The 3,458-nt window shown below is 36.1% G+C and overlaps 1 pseudogene; it reads right to left on the reverse strand.

Moving 5' to 3' along the window:
* Nucleotides 1–363: 363 nt before the first annotated feature.
* Nucleotides 364–3,025, reverse strand: LOC138078667 (olfactory receptor 6C4-like; annotated as a pseudogene).
* Between the last annotated feature and the right edge of the window lie 433 nt (nucleotides 3,026–3,458).

Here is a 3,458-nt window from a genome sequence, read left to right on the forward strand (position 1 = left end):
AAATGTGCAATAAATATCTTCACTACTGGGCTCCTACCATTCACTCTAAATTAATATCCTCCTACTGTTCCCATTATACACCATTTTTGCCTCTCAAATATCTCAAAAGTGAGAAATCATGATATCAAGAGCAAAGTTGTCTCAAATCATTTTTTATGGCATCTCATTTATTTCTTTGTAATAGCATTTAAGTTTCATTATAATTTATATGTTTTTATATCTCTATGATACTGGCCTGGAGGTTCTTAGAAATTTGGGAGCTATGTTTCTTGTATTTCTATTCTCAATGCCCAGAATACCCCTTGAAACATAGTCAACACTTATTAGATATGTATTAATGCAATTATTTGTTAATTTTATTAATTAAAATAATAAATTCTGATTATTAAAATTTTGTATTTTTTTTACTGTGTTCTTAAAAGCTTGCTTCACTTGATGATTCTTTAAGGTATAAATAAAGGGGTTCAACAAAGGGCTAACTGAAGTCATGGGCAGAGATATTTCCTTGTTGAAATTTCCTCCTTTTTTTGGTGATAGGTTCATGTTTAAAAAGATGTAGCTGCCATAAGAGAGCGAGATGACAATCATGTGGGAGGAACAAGTGGCAGAAGACTTTGTCCTTTGCTGGGCAGAAGGAATCCTCAGAATGGTCCTGATAATATATGTATAAGAAAGTGTCACCAGCACCAGAGTAACCACCAGAGTCACAACTGCTAAGAAGATGACTATTAATTCTAAAAGTCTTGTGTCTGAGCAGGCAACCTCTAGGAGGGGTCTATAGTCACAGTAATATTGATTCAGAACATTGGAGGCACAGAAATTCATCTGGCTTATCAGGATAATTGGTGGCAAGATAGCCAGGGCTCCCCCTAGCCAGGAGCAGAACACAAGTTGTATGCAGACTCTGCTGCTCATGATGGTCAGGTAATGCAGGGGTTTGCAGATGGCCACATAGTGGTCATAGGACATAGAAGTCAGGAGGTAAAACTCTGTTGCTCCAAGGAATATAGCAAAAAAATACTGAGTCAAGAAGCCAGCAAAGCTGATGAATTTATTTCCTATTGTCAAGCTGGTCAGAAGCCTTGGAATAAAAATGGATGTGAAGGAAACTTCTTTTTTTTTTTTTTTAAGGAAACTTCTAAGAAGGAGAAATTCTGGAGGAAGAAATACATGGGAGTCTTGAGTTGAGCGTCCACCAGAGTGAGTATGATGATAGTCACATTTCCCAAGATGCTTAGGAAGTAGGCAAGGAACAGAAAGATGAATATCACCACCTGGGTTCAGGTTGATTTGTGAGGCCCAACAAAATAAAGTCAGTAAATGTGGTTTGGTTTTCATTGTTGACCTTCAGTAGATCTAAAGGGAAAAGGGAAGGTTAGTGATGAAAACTGGAGTTTCTCAGGCTAGGAAAAATGAAGTTAACTGCAACCAACAGAATCAGGTCATATTATCAACTCTTCATCCAAATTGGCCCAAAGTGGCATCCCTCTGGACTAGGGATGGCTCATTGAAAGACCCAGGGTTCCTATGTAAGTGGCTTCATTCATAAAACTCTGTTTTTGGCAAGTGAATATTTTAATGGATCAATATTTTCACATTAAAACATGAATAAAATTGATTAAACACAAAGAATGATCTAAAATACACACAGGAATGATGTGCATAGAGAATTTATATAATGGGGTAAAAACACTAAAACATAAAATATTGTTTCAATTAATAAAGCTTTTGTCATTTCTCTGATTCCTGGATTCTTAACACAGACATGTCACACAAGAATGACTCTGTCTTTCCCTTACTTACTTATGAAATATTCATAAATTTCCTACATTTAAATAGTTTTACCTGATTTTAGTTCTCTGTGTCTTTTTTACTTCTATGTTCTTGGTATAAGTTTTTCTCTTTGTTCTTCTTTTCTCTTCTTTTTGTGTTCCCCTTCATACACTACCTGATACTTCATCATATATGTAGCTGACCCTCATCTCCTTCACAGTCTAGTTGCCTGGTTTCCTCTTTAAAGTAACCTGTGGACATTCTCCCAATACAGGCAATGCTATAAACCCCAAATCCAAAGCTGTTTGTTTTTGCTACCTTCCTGAATTTTTTTGGGATGAATGTCTATTTGGCCTTTAAGATTATGAGACTGTTTCAGAATGCTATCATTTTATACCATGAGTTTTTTCCTATGTCCAGGCTTCTGCCATCACTAAATTGTATTGATATGCATTAAGCCTTATGCTTTATGGGCTTCCCTGTTGGCTCAGATGGTAAAGAATTTGCCTGCAATACCAGGGACCTGGGTTTGATCCCTGGGTCAGAAAGATCCCCTGGAGAAGGGAATGGCAACCCACTCTAATATTCTTGCCTGGAGAATTGCATGGACAGAGGAAACTGGCAGGCTACAGTCCATGGCGTTTGCAAAGAGCTGGACATGATTGAGTGACTAACACTTTCACTTTTCACTTACATTTCATTGCCAGAGTCTTCTGGGCACTGATTTGGCATATAACTGGGAAGAGAGATATTGTGGCAGTCATAGGACATAGCTTCCAGAATGGATTTTGCTCAAAGTTTTGAAGACTGCTGAATGATATCTAGGACTAGAGGCTGGTTATAAATCACAAAAATATGTGTTTCCACTGTTCTTAGAGCACAGAAATGAGGAAATTGATGCCAGTATTAATGGTTATAATTGTTCTTTGTAGATATACTGGTAGTCACTAAGGAAGGCAAACTTGGTAGTTACATATTTTTGCACTTGATAGAATATTAAAAATATTCTTGTGGCAAAGGACATTTTAAGGGATCCTTTAATCAACCTGTATGGTTAGTTAGAAAATTCATATACTTTCAGACATCACTAATATCCCATAATGGCCATACATGAATATTGAGAGACCAGGTAAGGTGAAACCTGAATCTGGTTTTCTCAGATCTGGATCTTATTTCCCTGGTTGTACTCACCTGAAATTTTTAACAGTAGCTTTACATTTTCTTTCAGAATTTCACAATGGTAAAATTTCATGGTCTGTGTCCACTAATGATTACATCAGTGATTTTGGAAACTAGAAACATAAAGGGCTTATACTGTTCATAGTTTGAATGACAGTGGTGGTCTGTTTACCTGGTTGATACTAAAAGATGAATCAAAGGTGAGATCCATGTAGTCTACAAATAGCAAAAAATTAGCATAATTTATTTGTATTGTCTTGCCTTATCCCGCCATGCTCTTTCATGGAAGTATTCAACTTTATAAGGCTTAACTAAATAGTAAGAGAATTATTTTCTCTATTATGTCAAATAATTCAAATTAGATTAAACTTCAGTTCTTGAGAGACAGGGTTCTACTTAACAGGGGCAAAATAGCATACCAAAAAACTGTAAAAAGTAGTAGTGATAGGATTAAAAGGTAGGACTGATCAGACTGAAAATACCCTAAATTTTCTAATCTGTGAGAA

Source organism: Capricornis sumatraensis, chromosome 4 (genome assembly GCF_032405125.1).
Source record: "Capricornis sumatraensis isolate serow.1 chromosome 4, serow.2, whole genome shotgun sequence".
Taxonomy (NCBI): domain Eukaryota; kingdom Metazoa; phylum Chordata; class Mammalia; order Artiodactyla; family Bovidae; genus Capricornis; species Capricornis sumatraensis.